The sequence below is a fragment of the Triticum urartu genome, chromosome 7, assembly GCF_003073215.2.
Source record: "Triticum urartu cultivar G1812 chromosome 7, Tu2.1, whole genome shotgun sequence".
Lineage (NCBI taxonomy): Eukaryota > Viridiplantae > Streptophyta > Magnoliopsida > Poales > Poaceae > Triticum > Triticum urartu.
The window spans coordinates 329,135,798-329,156,315 of NC_053028.1; positions in this window are offsets into that span (position 1 = coordinate 329,135,798).

The following is a 20,518-nucleotide window of genomic DNA, read 5'->3' on the forward strand; positions in this document are numbered from 1 at the left end:
GATGCGGCAAAGTAGTGTAAGTATTTCCCTTAGTTTTTGAGAACCAAGGTATCAATCCAGTAGGAGGCCACGCACGAGTCCCTCGCACCTACACAAACAAATAAACCCTCGCAACCAACGCGATAAGGGGTTGTCAATCCCTACACGGTCACTTACGAGAGTGAGATCTCATAGATATGATATTTTTGGTATTTTTTATGATAAAGATGCAAAGTAAAATAAAAGGCAATCAAAATAACTAAGTGTAGGAAGATTAATATGATGGAAAATAGACCCGGGGGCCATAGGTTTCACTAGTGGCTTCTCTCAAGAACATAAGTATTCACGGTGGGTAAACAAATTATTGTTGAGCAATTTGACAGAATTGAGCATAGTTATGAGAATATCTAGGTATGATCATGTATATAGGCATCACGTCCGAGACAAGTAGACCACCTGCTTCCTGCATCTACTACTATTACTCCACACATCGACCGCTATCCAGCATGCATCTAGAGTATTAAGTTCATAAGAACAGAGTAGCGCTTTAAGCAAGATGACATGATGTAGAGGGATAAACTCATGCAATATGATATAAACCCCATCTTGTTATCCTCGATGGCAACAATACAATATGTGCCTTGCTGCCCCTACTGTCACTGGGAAAGGACACCGCAAGATTGAACCCAAAGCTAAGCACTTCTCCCATTGCAAGAAAGATCAATCTAGTAGGCCAAACCAAACAGATAATTCGTAGAGACTTGCAAAGATAACCAATCATACATAAAAGAATTCAGAGAAGATTCAAATATTGTTCATAGATAAACTTGATCATAAACCCACAATTCATCGATCTCAACAAACACACCGCAAAACAAGATTACATCGAATAGATCTCCACAAGAGAGGGGGAGAACTTTGTATTGAGATCCAAAAAGAGAGAAGAAGCCATCTAGCTAGTAACTATGGACCCGAAGGTCTGAGGTAAACTACTCACACTTCATCGGAGGGGCTATGGTGTTGATGTAGAAGCCCTCCGTGATCGGTGCCCCCTCCGGCGGAGCTCCGGAAAAGGCCCCAAGATGGGATCTCGTGGATACAGAAAGTTACGGTGGTGGAATTAGGGTTTTGGCTCCGTATCTGGTAGTTTGGGGGTACGTAGGTATATATAGGAGGAAGGAGTATGTCGGTGGAGCAATAGGGGGCCCACGAGGGTGGAGGGCGCGCCTATGGGGGTAGGCACGCCCCTACCTTGTGGCCTCCTGGCTGATGTCTTGACATAGGGTCCAAGTCCTCTGGATCACGTTCGTTTCGAAAATCACGTTCCCGAAGGTTTCATTCCGTTTGGACTCCGTTTGATATTCTTTTCTGCGAAACTCTGAAATAGGCAAAAAACTGCAATTCTGGGTTGGGCCTCCAGTTAATAGGTTAGTCCCAAAAATAATGTAAAAGTGTATAATAAAGCACAATAATGTCCAAAACAGAATATAATATAGCATGGAACAATCAAAAATTATAGATACGTTGGAGACGTATCAGTGTTGTTCTGATGCCACCTGTTGGTTCCATCAGACTGCTTCATGTTCTCTATGCTTAATTACACATTAGCAAACTAGCATGTGGTTCAGCTGGTTTTTGTTTGTTTTACCCTACATTTTCTGATGCTAGCTATTACATCATTGCTATGATCCTCTGTTCATTACTTTTTTGTGTGTTCTTGATCTTCCCAAGTTGCATGACTAATTTGATGCTTCTATTAATTATGGAGCTTCCAACCCCATCAAGCAAAATATTTGTTCTTTTGGGGTTGGCACCTCGAACAAGCATAAAAATAGAGGGAAGCAGATATATTATCGTGTATGCACACACCCTTCTTTCATTAGTTTAGATGAACCATTGATGATCAATTCGAACTAGTGCATGCGATTAAAATTAATTTTACCTAAATAGAGGGTGCAGAATAAACTACAACAAGTAGATTTGCAACCACGAGATGCTGACGATATCTTCAAAGAACATTGCAACAGCAGCGAGGCTTCACAGCAACATATGGTAAGCCAGTGTGTTTTAGTACATGTGAAATGTAATGCGTGTGGGCTACTTTCTTGGATTGTGCCCTCAACCTGTAATCCTACAGAATAACAAATAGTTCAGTTGTCTGCTTTGCTATATTGCTTGATTCGAATGCTTGTTTGTTACTTGTTACGCTATACCTGAGTTGGCCAATATGTCGGCAGTGTCTGCTGTACTATCATAAAGAAATGCATGCCTAGTTCATTTGAGTCCTTAACTTTTCCTCTGAACTTCATCACAAGACTGTCTTCGTAGCTTATATGAGGCCACACTATTAAGTGCTTTCTCAAATTATTTCAACTGCTTAGATGCCTTGGCAGCATAAATATAGCAGTGGTACACTCCCTTTCAACTAGGGATGTCAACTGGGTCCCATTTAATCCCGATTAAAGTCCACTAGTGGTATGATAGTTCAAAAGAGTTTTTGTTTTTTGAGGAAAATGAACCATGGAGCTAGCAAAAACTAACTAGATGGGACTAGTGGATGTTGTTTATTTGCCACTTACATCCCTAGTTTCATCTTACTATTTTAATTTCTTTTCGGCTGATGCTTCTTCGAACCATTTAAATATAGCATGCCATGCTCGGCAATAATTCGTATGTCGTTTACCATGTAAGCTTACTGCCTGGATCATGTGATAACTATCGCTTACTTATGTCCAGCGGAAACCTTTCAGGATGCCGTTCACACTAGGACACAATGTACAACCCCAGAATCTATTTGTGGAAGCAGTGCACCATCCATGTTACCAGATGGTAGCAGTTCAGAGGCAACACCGCCAGAGAGCAGTCTGAGCACAGATATTATAGTTCTTGAGGCTTTACTAGAGGCAGAAAGAGATGGTGTGGCTGCCATGAATGAGGTAATCTCGATCTTGAAGCTGGAAATTATGCAATTAGCTGCACGCATTATGCAAGCAACCCAAGAATTGGAGGAAGTAAGAATGTTGCATTTGAAGATGGAGGAGGTCCTGCTGCTTCTGCTATCTGAAACCCAGGGTAATCCCAGTTCTTCTTTAGATAGCAGTTGAAATTTTCATTAGATTATTGTACTTGCATGTTGTGTCATGTCTCTAAATGGATTATGTTGTAAGACCCCCTAAGTTGTCCATGTGTTGTAATGATCCGAATTTTTTAGGATTGACATAAGGTGAACTTTTTTTCGTGTGAGCATATTGTATTGGATGAAATAACTGTTTGACTCAAAGTGTATCCAACCTACAGAATTCGAAGATCACGACATTTCTAAATCATAATCATATATAAAGGTGGAATAAATCTTTGTTGTGGTTTTGAAGAAATAAATAACAAAATGTAGAATTATCTGTGGATATTCGTAATCGAATAAAAAATGGATTTGGATTTAGTTGCCAGGGCCCAGGGAAAACGTGAATGCTAATTCTCCCAAGTTTTGAACGAAGCGGCTAAACACCCACTATCATTTGTGGGCTGCCGAAGCAAGTGTTTGCGAGATGGAAATTACTGTCTACCCCTGACACTTGACATCCTTATCGACCAGATTTACACTGCTGTCGATAGGGGTAGACTAGTAACTTCAATCAGACGTGACACGACGGCCTCTGAGCCCATTTAGACACGGTGGGCGCCAAACATGGGCGGCCGAACACATTTGGTTCAAGCTCGTCCGAAAGACATGTGTCTCTCCCTCCATTTCCCCATTCATCCATGGTGGGCGGCAAAACAAACTCTCCTCATCTGAAATCGATGTAGGCTAATATTTTAAATAGGGGCAGATGTGTAACTTCCCTCAGATGTGACACAACCGCCCTACCTGTCAGCCCTGTTCATACACCATGGGCGCCAACCATGGGCGGCAAAACACCCTCTCCTCGCCCGAAATCGTTACCGGCAAATATTTGGGAGATGCGAGATTACCATCCTATCGCCAACCGACGTGATGTCCGAAATTTTAAATGGGGGATAAGTTCGTAACTTCCCTACATTTCAGACAAGCATGTCCCAAAGTTTGAATCCCCCCTCCCCTTCATTTCCCCATTCAAACACCGTCAGTGCCACGACAACCTCCCCACTATAGCCAGCCTCCTCCGTCCGCCACCCCATCCTCCACCTTGCCGGAGCCGCTACCCCTGCCCCATAGTCCACTGCAAGAGATGGACGTCTCTCATCCACGATGCCGGACCGGGATCCTTTCATCACGTCGTCTCGCTTCATTGGCGCCATCGTACACTTTACCGTTGCCACTCCTACGACCGCCTCGTCCACGGCAACAGGATTTATCCCCCAACCCGGTCGTCTACCATCTAAAGTCTTCTTCCCCGCCGCCGACAGCCATCGCACCCACAGCACCCTCAACATATCAGCAGGGGCCTACATGGCATCACAAGAGAGGTGGTACTCTTCCATATGTGCTTAAGTTATTGATCTCACCCGAAAAATAGATCTTAAATTGTTTACTGTACTTTTCTTGTCCGTACCAAATCGTAGTGGCTAGTTGAATGCAAACATTGGTTGCGAAGTAGCTTTGTCCGGTTTGCACCTTCATGTCCGCCATGTCACGGTCACTATACTCGTAAAGCTTATGGTTTCCCCCTTTATATTCACTACCATCATCGTAGGTGCTTCCCTGCTTCGTGTCGTGCTAGCACTGCTCCTCAAGACCTCAACACATCAATCGAAACAACATGCCACTCATAATTCCAAAGCTTACGTGTTGAAATACGAATCTGATATCATGCTAATATTACTAAAACAGAGAACGTTTAATTGGTCACCTAATGTTCCTATATTCATTTCAAAAAGCATGTGCGCCACCCACTGGTCCAGCTAGTTCCACTTTCCTGATTTTACTCTTGATGCTTAGGGTTTTCCCCTTTTATCTACTCTACTATGATCTACGTAGGTGCTTTGTGATATACTAGCATTACTCCACCCTTCAAGCTAAACAACACAACACTCAAAATTCCAAAGCTTAGTTGTTCAAATATGATTGTGATATGATACTGATATTAGTTAACAGACACATTTAATTGGTTAGCTAAAGGTCCCACTTGAGTTTCCAAATGCATGTCGCGACATATAGAGAGACAGGAGAATTGCATTTCTTTGTCACTTGTTAACTGTACTTTCTTGTTCATACCAATTCTTAGTTGTTATTTCAAAGCAAATATAGGTTGCTAACTACCCTTTGCGCGGTTTCCAGCTTCAGATCTGCCATCCCACTGCCACGGTCAACACTATACTCATCATGCTTACGATTTCCCCATTTTATGATGACCACGATCAACCTACGTGGTTCGTGTCGTAATAGCACTGCTCCACCCATCGAGCTAAACAAGCTTAGTTGTACAAATTTAAATCTGATATTATGCTAATATTACTAAAACTGAGAGATGTTTAATTGGTCAGCTAAATGTTCCTACTTTAGTTTCGAAATGCATGTGAGCCACATATGGAGAGACCGGAAGGAATAGTATTTCTATATGCGCTCTGGTTCATCATGGGTGGCCAACCGACATTGTATAGAAAGACTTGTAATATCTTCAATCTTCTTGCTCTTCTGCTCTTCTTTAAGATGATCCTCTTCTGTTGCGGTCGACTGGTCAGGTCGAGTTATTCTCCCTTAGTATATTTTGAATCTGTCAGGTCAGGTCGACTTGTTCTTCTTTACAATATGTTGAAGCTGTCATCTGCGAAGTATCATCACTTCTGGAGCTCTTATATTTTGAGTAGTAGGCCACATTATATTAATGCACACACCAAATTACAGCATGCATGGCACCTCTTAGAAGAATTGCAGAGATAGCACAAAGGGGTTTACAGGGAGGAAGTATTGGATTAGAATCACTTCTGCATTACAAAGATAATCTCACTTGTTTTTACGTTTTCATGCATGTCAGGTATTGAACATTATCAAAATGAATATGAGAATGGGCGCACAAGAGGAATATTGCTGAACGATCCACTGGCTAACAAACTTGGCATGGTGGAGGATGGCCTATCTTATTCACCCATCAAGGTGCATGCTCTAACTTGGCAAGGTTGTATTGGTTGCACATATTTTGCATCTGACCTCTTGCATTACTTCTACTTTGTTACACCATCTTCTTAGTTTAAGCATCATATATGAGTATATGCCATACCTATCCATTTTCTGTACATATTCCATGTGTCGTCATACTATGTTTTTCCAGTCAAATGTTGTTCTTTCATAATAGTTGTCCAAAAGGAAGAGGGTGATTGCAGATCCTCAACGAGTACAAACTAGGTATTTGGAAAAGGTAGTGATACATGTTAAATCAGATAGATCAGCAGCCACAGAAAACACAGGCCCAACTGTAACAGACTTTACCCCTACTCCAGTGGCCAAACCCCTATTAGAACTGCTGACAGCCCAACATGAGGTACTGTCTATGATATCAATTCAAAATTTGAACTCCTAAATTTCTGCATGTGCATTACCTTCTCTCTTGTATGAAAACTAATTTCAGATGAATCTCCTTGCTCAAAGGATCATAGGATCTCACGACAATACTAGGCTCTGCATTGCTCTTGTCACTACCTCTTGCCCTTTGTCAGCATACTTACACTCATTGTTGTTTGAGTATATAGCATCACTGTAAATGTTCGCTTCTTTATCCTTCCTTTGCTTGAAATTATAAGATCTATATTTACTCTTAGATAAATGTAGAATTAACACAATGGTAATGAAGTTTTGGATTGCTCATATAAGTACCTGTTGTCATGTACTCCCTCTGTATCAAATTAATTGTTGATCAATTGGATGTATTTAGAACTTAATAGTGCTAGATACATCCATTTGAGCGACAACTAATAACAGGTGGTGGTGGTATTACTGTACATGCATCACGAGATAGTTGATTGTCTAGCATTACTCTGCATCTTATCGGCCCTGCCCTCCACTTTCTCCAAATTATCATATCTACATTTACTCTTACCAAAATGTTGAATAAAGCCAATGCCACTGCACACATTGATGTCTGCATTCCTCTTGTCAGTACCTTTTGCCTTGTAACGATGTACTTAATTAATTGCATTTGATTATGTGTCATCAGTCTGCACCTGAGCTTCATTATCCTCTATTTTTTCCAATATTATTTCATCTATATTTACTCTTTGCAAAATGTAGAATAATGGCAACGCTTATAAAGAATTTTTCTTTGGGGAATTTATTGAATTATCTTTCCATCAACATGGAGAAGGGCTTTGTCCAGCCCGTGTTAACATGTAATGTAAGTTCATCCTTCTCAGGCCTTCAAACTTTGTTCTAGTATAGATTTGGATAGGCATCATTTCCTCCACTGCTGTTTACATCTGATTGGATGTTTGCAACAACTACCAATTTTAAATTGTAGTTGTAAAAACATGTTCCTTATGCAGAACAGATCCATTTATTTCCTTATATAATTTTGAAACCTGTTACGTGTCTCCTTGTTTCTCTTTCAGAGTTGTATCTCTTATGCCAGGCAGAACTTAAGGAAAGATAGTGAGCCAAACCATCTTGAGGACAGTGAGATGACCCCAAGGTCCTGTCTTGATGAAGATAGTGAATTGAAGCTACTCACCAGCAGGTGTAAGACAACCTCTATGCAGTTGCTGCCCTCAATCAGTTCGACTTCTTCAGTCTCAACTTAAAGCGGAAAGGCTTGCTTCAGCTCAGCTCCGACTTGAAGTCAAAGATGTAATGAAGATGTAAGGGGACTGCCTTGTGCACTATGGTGCCATACAGCTAGGGATCAAGCATCTATCATTGACACAACTGAGGCCTCATCAGCTTGTTCGGCTGCTTGTGGGGCCCGAGCTTGCTACGTCTAGTGCCTTCTGAAGTGCTCTCAGTTTTGTATATTCTTTTTTCAGCGCGTTTATAGGCACTGGAGGCGACCTTTGATGCCCAGTGTACGTAATCTGCGGTCATGTTGCGCTTTATTATCACCGGATAGCGAACTTTGATTCCTAATATGCCGTAATTTCTTTGTTGTATAGTCTAGGTTTATTCTTTGGTCAGTATGCTGTAATTTAGGCCAGAAGGTTCAGTGGATCTCAGTGTTGTCATTCTTCAGGCCTGCTCGTTACTCATATGGGCCAAAACGTCGGCCTATAATCATCTTGGGCCATTAGCAGGTCTAAACCTATAGTAGTTTCCCGCCTTTAACAGGCCATGGGCTACATATTTACTGTAGTGACACTGGGCATCCTACGGGCCGTAGAAACAATGGGCCTTCAACGGTCCGTAGAAACAATGGGCCTTCTACGGGCTGTATCATCAATGGGCCTTAGACGGGCCGTATGATCGATTGGCTAAACATGGGCCAAAAACAGACCGCATTATGGCCGTAAACGGGCTAGAGTTGGAGTCGTCCGTTCATGGGCCGACCATAACGGGTCGTCGTTAATAGGACATATTTGATGACGCTATGAAAACGGCCCAATGTATTAGCGGGCCACAAACAGGCCGACTGTAACCACGGGCTGAATTTGGCCCACAAGCAGAAAATGGCAGTAATGGGCCGTAAGTAACCGAATGCTGGAAATGAGCCCAAGAATAAATGGGCCTTGAGAAGGCCGAAACATAACATGTCCTGCAAATGGCACAATGGATTAATGGGCCATTAATAGGTATAAAGTGATACACTGTTCATTACGGGCCAGTTTCACCACGGGCCTTTAATGGGCCAAGAGTTACAAAGGGCCTCATCTGGGCCGAAGGACGTCATGGGCCATACATGGGCCGGAACTTCAAATGGGCTAGAATCATATTGGACAGCCCAGATGACGCTACTGGGCCTAATTCAGATAGGTTGTAATGGGTGATACGTCCATTTTGCATCATGCTTTTATATCGATATTTATTGCATTATGAGCTGTTATTACACATTATGTCACAATACTAATGCCTATTCTCTCTTATTTTACAAGGTTTACATAAAGAGGGAGAATGCTGGCAGTTGGGATTCTAGGCTGGAAAACGAGAAAATATTAGAGACCTATTCTGCACAGCTCCAGAAGTCCTGAAACTTCACGGAAGACGTTTTCAGAATATATAAAAAAATACTCAGCGGAAGAGATTCACCAGGGGGGCCACACCCTGCCCACGAGGGTGGGGGGCGCGCCCTACCCCACTGGGCACGCCCCCCTACCTCGTGGGCCCCCTGGTGGCCCTCCGGTGGCCATCTTCTGCTATATGAAGTCTTTCGATGGGGAAAAATAGAAAGCCATCTTCTCGGACGAAACTCCGCCGCCATGAGGCGGAAGCTTGGCGGATCCAATCTAGGGCTCCGGCAGAGCTGTTCTGCTAGGGAAACTTCCCTCCCGGAGGGGGAAATCATCGCCATCATCATCACCAATGCTCCTCTCATTGGGAGAGTGCAATCTCCATCAACATCTTCATCAGCACCATCTCCTCTCAAAACCCTAGTTCATCTCTTGTATCCAATTCTTGTCTCCAAGTCCGGGATTGGTGCTAGTAGGTTGCTAGTAGTGTTAATTACTCCTTGTAGTTGATGCTAGTTGGTTTATTTGGTGGAAGATCATATGTTCAGATCCTATATGCATATTAATACCCCTCTGATTATGAACATGTTTATGCTTTTTGAGTAGTTACGTTTATTCCTGAGGACATGGAAGAAGTCTTGCTATTAGTAGTCATGTGAATTTGGTATTCGTTCGATATTTTGATGAGATGTGTGTTGTCTCTCCTCTAGTGGTGTTATGTGAACGTCGACTACATGACACTTCACCATTATTTGGGCCTAGAGGAAGGCACTAGGAAGTAATAAGTCGATGATGGGTTGCTAGAGTGACAGAAGCTTAAACCCTAGTTTATGCGTTGCTTCGTAAGGGGCTGATTTGGATCCATATGTTTCATGCTATGGTTAGGTTTACCTTAATACTTTTGTTGTAGTTGCGGATGCTTTCAGTAGAGTTTACTCATAAGTGGGATGCTTGTGCAAGTAAGGGCAGCACCCAAGCACCGGTCCACCCACATACCAAATTATCAAAGTACCGAACGCGAATCATATGAACATGATGCAAACTAGCTTGACGATATTCCCATGTGTCATTGGGAGCGATTTTCTCTATATAAGAGTTTGTCTAGGATTGTCCTTTGCTACAAAAAGGATTGGGCCACCTTGCTGCACTTTATTTACTTTTGTTACTTGTTGCTCGTTACAATTTATCCTATCACAGAACTATCTGTTACCACTTATTTCAGTACTTGCAGAGAATACCTTGCTGGAAACCGCTTATCATTTCCTTCTGCTCCTCGTTGGGTTCGACACTCTTACTTATCGAAAGGACTATGATAGATCCCCTATACTTGTGCGTCATCAAGACTCTTTTCTGGCGCCGTTGCCGGGGAGTGAAGCGCCTTTGGTAGGTGGAATTTGGTAAGGAAAAATTTATATAGTGTGCTGAAATTTACTGTCACTTGTTACTATGGAAAGTAATCCTCTGAGGGGCTTGTTCGGGGTATCTTCACCCCGACTAATAGAGCAAAGAGTTGCTCCTCAACCTACTGAACCTACTGAAAATAAAAATGTTTGCTTCGAAATTCCTTCGGGTATGATAGAAAAACTGCTAGCTCATCCCTTTTTAGGAGATGGAACAAAACATCCTGATGAGCATCTAATATATGTGGATGAAGTTTGTGGATTATTTAAGCTTGCAGGTATACCCGGATATGTTGTTAAGAAGTTATTCCCGTTATCTTTGAAGGGAGATGCATTGACATGGTATAGGCTATGTGATGATATGGGGTCTTGGAATTACAAACGATTGAAATTGGAATTTTATCAGAAGTTTTATCCTATGCATCTTGTTCATCATGATCGCAATTATATATATAATTTTTGGCCTTGCGAAGGAGAAAGCATCGCTCAAGCTTGGGGGAGGCTTAAATCAATGTTATATTCATTCCCCAATCATGAGCTCTCAAGAGAAATGATTATTCAAAAAATTTATGCTCGGCTTTCTGATAACAATCTCACCATGCTTGATACTTCTCGTGCTAGCTCTTTTATGGTGAAGACTATTGAATTCAAATGGGATTTATTGGAAAGAATTAAACGCAACTCTAAAGATTGGGACCTCGACAAAGGTAAGGAGTCAGGTATGACACCTAGTTTTGATTGTGTTAAATCTTTTATGGATACCGATATTTTTCGTAAATTTAGCACTAAATATGGACTTGACTCTGATATAGTAGCTTGTTTCTATGAATCTTTTGCTACTTATGTTGATCTCCCCAAGGAGAAGTGGTTTAAATATTATCCTCCCATAGAAGTAAAAGTAGCTGCACCTATTAAAGTTGAAGAAAATATTGTCACTTATAATGATCCTATTGTTCCTACGGCTTATGTTGAGAAACCACATTTCCCTGTTAGGATAAAGGATCATGCTAAAGCTTCAACTGTGGTTTGTAAAAGCAATATTAAAACTTATACACCTCCTGAGAAAATTAAAGTTGAACCTGATATTGCTATAGTTAAAGATCTCTTGTATGATAATATTGATGGGCATGTTATTCATTTCCTTGATGAGACTGCTAGAATTGCTAAACCTTGTGCTAAAGATAAAAACAGACCTGTGGTAGGCATGCCTGTTATTTCTATTAAAATAGGAGATCATTGTTATCATGGCTTATGTGATATGGGTGCTAGTACTAGTGCAATACCTTATTCCTTATACAAAGAAATTATGCATGATATTGCACCTGCTGAGATAGAAGATATTGATGTCACAATTAAACTTGCCAATAGAGATACTATTTCACCAATGGAAATTGTTAGAGATGTTGAAGTCTTGTGTGGGAAAACTAAATATCCTGCTGATTTTCTTGTTCTTGGTTCCCCACAAGATAGCTTTTGTCCCATTATATTTGGTAGACCCTTCCTAAACACTGTTAATGCTACCATAGATTTCAAAAGAGATGTTGTTACTATCCGTTTAGATGATATGTCTCATGAATTTAATTTCTCTAAATTTAGTAAGGATGAAATTATTGGTCTTGCTTCTATTGTCGTACCTCCTAGTGATCCTTTAGAACAATATTTGCTAGACCATGGAAACGAAATGTTTATGAATGAAACAAGGGAAATAGATGAAGTATTCTTTAAATAGGAACCTATTCTGAAAAACAATTTACCTGTTGAAATCCTAGGGGATCCTCCTCCACCCAAGGGTGATCCCGTGTTTGAGCTTAAACCGTTGTCTGATACTCTTAAATATGCTTATCTTGATGAGAAAAAGATATATCATGTTATTATTAGTGCTAACCTTTCAGAGCATGAGGAAGAGAGATTATTGAAAACTCTGAAGAAGCACCGTGCTGCTATTGGGTATACTCTTGATGATCTTAAGGGCATTAGTCCCACTCTACGTCAACATAAAATTAATTTGGAAGAAGATGCTAAACCAGTTCGTGATCATCAACGCCGTCTGAATCCTAAAATGAAAGAAGTGGTAAGAAAGGAAATACTAAAGCTCCTTGAGGCAGGTATAATCTATCCCGTTGCTGATAGTCAGTGGGTAAGTCCTGTCCATTGTGTCCCTAAGAAGGGAGGTATTACTGTCGTTCCTAATGATAAAGATGAATTGATCCCTCAAAGAATTATTACAGGTTATAGTATGGTAATTGATTTCCGTAAATTAAATAAGACCACTAAAAAGGATCATTACCCCTTACCTTTTATCAATCAAATGCAAGAAAGATTATCCAAACATACACATTTTTGCTTTCTAGATGGTTATTCTGGTTTCTCTCAAATACCTGTGTCAGCCAAAGATCAATCGAAGACTACTTTTACATGCCCTTTTGGTACTTTTGCTTATAGACATATGCCTTTTGTTTTATGAAATGCACCTGCTACCTTTCAAAGATGCATGATGGCTATATTCTCTGACTTTTGTGAAAAGATTTGTGAGGTTTTCATGGACGATTTCTCCATCTATGGATATTCTTTTGATGACTACTTGAGCAATCTTGATCGAGTTTTGCAGAGATGTGAAGAAACTAATCTTGTCTTGAATGGGGAAAAGTGCCACTTTATGGTTAATGAAGGTATTGTCTTGGGGCACATAGTTTCTGAAAGAGGTATTGAGGTTGATAAAGCCAAGGTTGATGCTATTGAGAAGATGCCATGTCCCAAGGACATCAAAGGTATAAGAAGTTTGCTTGGTCATGCCGGATTTTATAGGAGGTTAATTAAGGACTTCTCAAAAATTTCTTGGCCTCTGACTAATTTATTACAAAAAGATATACCATTTGTTTTTATGATGATTGTGTAGAAGCATTTGAAATACTTAACAAAGCATTGATCTCTACACCTATTGTTCAGCCACCTGATTCGAATTTACCCTTTGAAATTATGTGTGATGCTAGTGATTATGTTGTAGGTGCTGTTCTAGGGCAAAGAGTTGATAAGAAATTAAATGTTATTCAATATGCTAGTAAAACCCTAGACAATGCTCAAAGAAATTATGCTACCACTGAAAAAGAATTCTTAGCAGTTTATTTGCTTGTGATAAGTTCAGACCTTATATTGTTGATTCTAAAGTAACTATTCACACTGATCATGCTGCTATTAAATATCTCATGGAAAATAAAGATGCTAAACCTAGACTTATTAGATGGGTTCTCTTGCTACAAGAATTTGACTTACATATTGTTGATAGAAAGGGAGCTTAGAACCCCGTTGCAGACAACTTGTCTAGGTTAGAAAATGTGCTTGATGACCCACTACCTATTGATGATAGCTTTCCTGATGAGCAATTAAATGTCATAAATGCTTCTCATACTGCTCCATGGTATGCTGATTATGCTAATTATGTTGTTGCTAAGTTTATGCCACCTAGTTTCACATACCGGCAAAAGAAAAAGTTCTTCTATGATTTGAGACATTACTTTTGGATGACCCACATCTTTATAAAGAAGGAGTAGATGGTGTTATTAGACGTTGTGTACCTGAGCATGAACAGAAATAGATCCTATGCAAGTGTCACTCCGAAGCTTATGGAGGACACCATGCTGGAGATAGAACTGCACATAAGGTATTGCAATCTGGTTTTTATTGGCCTACTCTCTTCAAGGATGCCCGTAAGTTTGTATTATCTTGTGATGAATGTCAAAGAATTGGTAATATTAGTAGACGTCAAGAAATGCCTATGAACTATTCACTCGTAATTGAACCATTTGATGTTTGGGGCTTTGACTATATGGGACCCTTTCCTTCCTCTAATGGATATACACATATTTTAGTTGCTGTTGATTATGTTACTAAGTGGGTAGAAGATATTCCAACTAGTAGTGCTGATCATAAAACTTCTATTAAAATGCTTAAAGAAGTTATTTTTCCAAGATTTGGAGTCCCTAGATATTTAATGACTGATGGTGGTTCACATTTTATTCATGGTGCTTTCCATAAAATGCTTGCAAAATATGATGTTAATCATAGAATCACATCTCCTTATCACCCACAGTCTAGTGGTCAAGTAGAATTGAGTAATAGAGAGCTCAAATTAATTTTGCAAAAGACTGTTAATAGATCTAGAAAGAATTGGTCCAAGAAAGTTGATGATGCATTATGGGCCTATAGAACTGCATATAAAAATCCTATGGGTATGTCTCCGTATAAAATGGTTTATGGAAAAGCATGTCACTTACCTCTTGAACTAGAACACAAGGCATATTGGGCCATTAAAGAACTCAATTATGATTTTAAACTTGTCGGTGAGAAGAGGCTATTTGATATTAGCTCACTTGATGAATGGAGAACCCAAGCCTATGAAAATGCCAAGTTGTTTAAAGAAAAAGTTAAAAGATGGCATGACAAAAGAATACAAAAGCGTGAGTTTAATGTAGGTGATTATGTATTGCTATACAACTCGTTTAAGATTTTTTGCATGAAAACTTCTCTCTAAATGGGAAGGTCCTTACGTTATCAAGGACGTCTATCGTTCCGGTGCCATAAAAATCAACAACTTCGAAGGCACAAATCCGAAGGTGATGAACGGTCAAAGAATCAAACATTATATCTCAGGTAATCCCATAAATGTTGAAACCAATGTTATTGAAACTGTAACCCCAGAGGAATACATAAGGGACACTTTCCGGAACGTTTCAGACTCCGAAAAGGAATAGGTATGTGGTACGGTAAGTAAAGCGACTCCAAAACAGTTTTTAAGGCAATATTTCTCCGTTTTGTAATATTTAGAAAAATAGAAAAATAAGAAGTAGTCCGGGAAGGACACGAGGGCTCCACGAGGGTGGAGGGCGCGCCCTACCCCCCTGGGCGCGCCCCCTACCTCGTGGGCACCTTGTGTGCTCTCCAGACTCCGTTTTCATACATGACACATATTTTGGTCAGTAAAAATTCATTATATAATCTCCTGGAGGTTTTGACTCCCGTATCACGCAATTATCCTCTATTTTGTGTTTTGAGCTATTGCTGATGCAGATTAGAGCAAGATGTCTTCGCAAGAGTCATTCGGGGAGAGCCGGGTGTCTCACCCAGCACCGAGATCAATGACAAACAACAATGTTGACCTCTTTGGGCCAGCAACGGAGGAAGAGATGGAGGACGAATTGAAGAGGATAGATGCCACGGAAGAGGATCAAGAATTCACTTCCCGCTTCCGAGCTGGATTCACATGGGAGAACTGCAGAGCTCGGCTATTCCAAACTTGGTTATCCCTTCCAATGTTAGATTTCTTTCTTACGAGAATATGAAAAAGAGTGTCACTGGTTCTCCCACCGCTATGCAGCACCCTTGGGTGCAGGGAGCTTTGGCTGTTACAGGAAAACTCCGAAAGGAAATAATGGACCTCAAGCAGCAAGTCAATAAGCTCGAGGAGGAGAATCGTATCCTGAGGGGCATCATCGCCAAGAACATCACATCACCACCCACGAAAAGAGAGACATAATCACCTGGGTATGGGCACTCCCCTTGGAAACTGCCAAGCTTGGGGGAGTGCCCCGGTATCGTATCACCATCACTTTTGTATTTACCGTTTTTCTTCGTTCGTTCCTTTTGGTAATATCTTGATCTAGTAGAATAAAAGTTCTTAGTATGATCTAGTCGTGACTTTTGCTTTATAATTCTTCTATGTAATCGAGTCCGTGAGCTATATAATAAAGATTACTGTTGAGTCAAGGGCTTGATTATTTTGCCATGATCCTAAGGGAATAAAAGAAAAGAGAAAGAAATAAAAAGAAACAAAGAGATCATGTGAGTCTTATGGAGAGTAATGAGCTCACATAGAAAAAGTATGATGAATAAAAGTTGTTGAGGGTTGACAAACATAGTTTTGGTCATCGTTGCAATTAATAGGAAGTAATAAAGAAAGAGAGGTCTTCACATATAGATATACTATCTTGGACATCTTTTGTGATTGTGAGGACTCGTTAAAATATGACATGCTAAAAGAGTTGATGTTGGACAAGGAAGACAACGTAATGGGTTATGTTTTCTTACATCTGAGATAAATTATATTATCATGGATCTTCCAACATGGTTGAGCTTGCCTTTCCCCCTTGTGCTAGCCAAATTCATCGCACCAAGTAGAGATACTACTTGTGCTTCCAAATACCCTTAAACCTGTTTGCCATGAGAGTCCACCATATCTACCTATGGATTGAGTAAGATCCTCCAAGTAAGTTGTCATCGGTGCAAAGCAATAAAAATTGCTCTTTAAATATGTATGACTTATTAGTGTGGGAGAAAATAAACTTTATACGATCGTGTGATATGGAAGAAATAAAAGCGACAGACTGCATAATAAAGGTCCATATCATAAGTGGCAATATAAAGTGACGTTCTTTCGCAATAAGATTTTGTGCATCCAACCATAAAAGCGCATGACAACCTCTGCTTCCCTCTGCGAAGGGCTTATCTTTTACTTTTATCTCCTACATTGCATAAGAGTCATGGTGATCTTCACCCTTCCTTTTTACATTTTATCCTTTGGCAAGCACAGTATGTTGGAAAGATCCTGGTATATATGGCTAATTGGATGTGAGTTTTCATGAACTATTACCGTTGACATTACCCTTGAGGTAAAACATTGGGAGGCAAAACTATAAGCCCCTATCTTTCTCTGTGTTCAATTAAAACTCCATACCCATAAGTATTGCATGAGTATCAGCAATTGTGAAAGACTATATGATAGTTGAGTATGTGGACTTGCTGAAAAGCTCTTATGTTGAATCTTTCCTATGTTATGATAAATTGCAATTGCTCCAATGACTGAGATTACAGTTTGTTAGTTTTCAATGAAGTTTATGATTCATACTTGAATTATATAAGTTGCTATTCTAAGAGTGATCATGATGCCCTCATGTCTATATTTTATTTTTATCGACACCCCTATCTATAAACATGTGGTCATATTTTTCGATTTCGGCTTTTCGCTTGAGTACAAACAAGGTCTAGGCTTGGGGGAGTTGATACGTCCATTTTGCATCATGCTTTTATATCGATATTTATTGCATTATGGGCTGTTATTACACATTATGTCACAATATTTGTGCCTGTTCTCTCTTATTTTACAATGTTTACATAAAGAGGGAGAATGCTGGCATCTGGGATTCTGGGATGGAAAAGGAGCAAATATTAGAGACCTATATAAAAAAATACTCAGCGGAAGAGATTCGCCAGGGGGACAAACCCTGCCCACGAGGGTGGGGGCGCGCCCTACCCCCCTGGGCGTGCCCCCCTACCTCGTGGGCCCCCTGGTGGCCCTCCGATGGCCATCTTCTGCTATATGAAGTCTTTCGATGGGAAAAAAATAGAAAGCCATCTTCTCGGACGTAACTCCGCCGCCACGAGGCGGAACCTTGGCGGATCCAATCTAGGGCTCCGGCAGAGCTGTTCTGCCGGGGAAACTTCCCTCCCGGAGGGGGAAATCATCGCCATCGTCATCACCAACGCTCCTCTCATTGGGAGAGGGCAATCTCCATGAACATCTTCATCAGCACCATCTCCTCTCAAAACCCTAGTTCATCTCTTGTATCTAATTCTTGTCTCCAAGTCCGGGATTGGTGCTAGTAGGTTGCTAGTAGTGTTAATTACTCATTGTAGTTAATGCTAGTTGGTTTATTTGGTGGAAGATCATATGTTCAGATCCTATATGCATATTAATACCCCTCTGATTATGAGCATGTTTATGCTTTGTGAGTAGTTACGTTTGTTCCTGAGGACACGGGAGAAGTCTTGCTATTAGTAGTCATGTGAATTTGGTATTCGTTCGATATTTTGATGATATGTATGTTGTCTCTCCTCTAGTGGAGTTATGTGAACATCGACTACATGACACTTCACCATTATTTGGGCCTAGAGGAAGGCATTGGGAAGTAATAAGTAGATGATGGGTTGCTAGAGTGACAGAAGCTTAAACCCTAGTTTATGTGTTGCTTCGTAAGGGGCTGATTTGGATCCATATGTCTCATGCTATAGTTATGTTTACCTTAATACTTTTGTTGTAGTTGCGGATGCTTGCAATAGAGGTTAATCATAAGTGGGATGCTTGTCCAAGTAAGGGCAGCACTCAAGAACCGGTCCACCCACATACCAAATTATCAAAGTACCGAACGTGAATCATATGAACGTGATGAAAACTAGCTTGACGATATTCCATGTGTCTTCGGGAGCGCTTTTCTCTATATAAGAGTTTGTCCAGGCTTGTCCTTTGCTACAAAAAGGATTGGGCCACCTTGCTGCACTTTATTTACTTTTGTTACTTGTTGCTCATTACAATTTATCCTATCACAAAACTATCTGTTACCACTTATTTAAGTACTTGCAGAGAATACCTTGCTGGAAACCGCTTATCATTTCCTTCTGCTCCTCGTTGGGTTCGACACTCTTACTTATCGAAAGGACTACGATAGATCCCCTATACTTGTGGGTCATCAACGGGCCCTGGGTTAGCGGGTTGTAAATGGGCTATATGCGAACATGCCGTTAACAGGCTTTCCGTGGGCTGGCCCGCCACCTTTTGACCAAGTCAAACGGGCCGGCCTTTTCACAGGAATGGGCCTCTGTTGGGCCGTTCCATGTGTCGACGTATCATAGGCACCTTCTGTCCAATGAGTGGATGACATCTGTCCCAACGGTGAGACGACACGTGTTTCCTCCAGCCAATGATGATTTTACACGTGGAAAATCCGCATTGGTTGGGGCTGTTAGCGGGCTATCGGATCCAAAACCGGACACGGTAGCTTAACGGTGTTCCATTACGATGGATGCCACGTGTTGGTCACCCTTGACGAAAGCACTTCCGTGACGCGCGATTTATCGTCATGGAGGTGGACACTTCCGTGATGATAATTTTGGTAATGTTATGGAACACTTCTATGACAACACAGGTATGACTATCTTGATTCTGTCATAAAATTGTCATGTATGTACATGCATGACAAAAAAATGTGACCTACTATGACAAACACGTATCATCACGGAAGTGTATTTTTTTTGTAGTGCAAGCCGTCCATCTTGCAGTTGATACATTGAATTGGTCTCGCCTGTGGACTCATCATCAGAGTAGATTTCCATCGCACCGCCAGAGACAGAGCCTTCCAACTCAGCCCCATGGGTGAACCCGATGAAGACATGCCTTACGGCGGGTTGAGCCCGGGCGTGTCGTGCACGCTGAGCCGTCTCGATGATGTCGATGCACATGTCCAGCTCGGGACCCGGCTCACCAATCCTGCCGATGAAGATGTGGATTCCGCCGAAGGGGACCCGGTACCCATATTCAATTGAGTCGGCCTCGGGGCCCTAGCCTGCATCGTTGATGTAGAGCTTGTCGCGACAACTTTTGGTCATCCGGCCCACAGCGTATCCCTTGAGCCCTTCGAAGCTGCCCTTTAAGAACTCGAAACCACCGTGCGCTGGCCCAAAGTGGGCGCCAACTGTCGTGGAAGTGTCAAGGCAGATGTCCCCATAGAAGGACTTAGTTGTGGAGCCATTGCGACGAGGTTAGCTTAAAGGGGTTAAACGGGACAAAAGACACAGAGAGTTTATACTGGTTCGGCCCCTTCCGGTGAAGGTAAAGGCCTACTCCAGTTTGAGGTGGTATTGCTAGGGTTTCGATTACCAGGGAGCAAACACGCTTTGCCTGGCTTTTGATTTGATGTTTCTTGCCCTAAGCCACTGTCGGGTCGTCCCCTTATATACATGGGTTGACGCCCTGCGGCCTACAGAGTCCCGACCGGCTCATACAACGTGTCCGGCTCAGTGACTTATCTTACTTGCCTTACATTACAAGTCTACACATACATGGCGGTTTACACCTTATGGGCCGTAAGCCGCCTCCGGGTTTAGGCCTTTTACTAAGCCTATCTATGAACCGCCATTGTTAATACCCTCTTGGGCTTTATCGAGATGAACCGCCATAGGGATGACCCGGCCCCTCCTGGGTGGGTCATATCTGATAGTCATATCCCCAACACGATCCGTGCAGACACATT